Here is a 986-nt window from a genome sequence, read left to right as displayed (position 1 = left end):
TCCTTCCTTCCTTCCTTCCTTCCTTCCTTCCTTCCTTCCTTCCTTCCATTCATTCCTGTCTTGCTGGTGACTTCTTAATCAGCTTTTATCTTCCTGGTCTGCTTTATAACCACCCTAGGAATTGCTTTTAACTGAAGGTATTTTAATTTTTTTTTTCTTTTTGGAGGGGGGGAAGACAAGGCAATTGGGGTTAAGAGACTTGCCCAAGGTCACTTGGCTAGTAAGTGTTAAGTGTCTGAGACTGGATTTGAACTCAGGTCCTCCTGACTCCAGGACCGGTGTTTTATTCACTTCACCACCTATCTACCCCCAGATCTTCAACATCATTTTATTAAATGGATTGTTTGAATCATTAGGCTCTGTGTTAGACATCTAATTGTGACTAGGACACCTGTCTTGTCTACTATAAACAGCTAGAGTAAAATAAAACATGTGAAAATAAGTGCTTTGAAGAGTTAAAAGTATTAAAGAAATATGAGGTATTCATTATTATTATTTGTAGGTGTATTACTCATGTTGCAGTCCTTGATATGCAATTAGGTAGACAACCCAGAGGTATTTCTTTAGTTATCTATATTTTAGATAGACACTGTGGATGGATAATAAAGTAAACTCAGAATTAAAGAGGAAGAGAATAGACTGGATTGTTTTTGGTAAATTATATTGTGCTTTTAATGACCACAAGCTTACACTAATAACAAAAAGCAGTAAAGAAACTGTTATTATTAAGAGGTTATAAAGCAATATATTTGTTATTGCCAGTGTACTTTTATCTTTTATAAAAAGTTAATTAGATATAAAATAACACACAAGATATCCAATAGTAAGTACTCTTAATTACCTCACTGCTATTTGTCATTTGTGTAACCCTGCCCAAGTCTAGCAATTTTCCTTGGGGATGGCCTTGGGACCTGGACTGTGTATGAAGAAGAAGATATAACCCCTGATTGACTGAGAGAATGCTGAGCCTAGCCACTGTATGTATG

The sequence above is a fragment of the Petaurus breviceps genome, unplaced genomic scaffold, assembly GCF_028583685.1.
Source record: "Petaurus breviceps papuanus isolate PSGF00001 unplaced genomic scaffold, PetGlider_PUasm1.0 37, whole genome shotgun sequence".
NCBI classification, from domain to species: domain Eukaryota; kingdom Metazoa; phylum Chordata; class Mammalia; order Diprotodontia; family Petauridae; genus Petaurus; species Petaurus breviceps.
The sequence above is the reverse complement of the archived record's forward strand: the minus strand, read 5'-3'. Positions refer to the sequence as shown.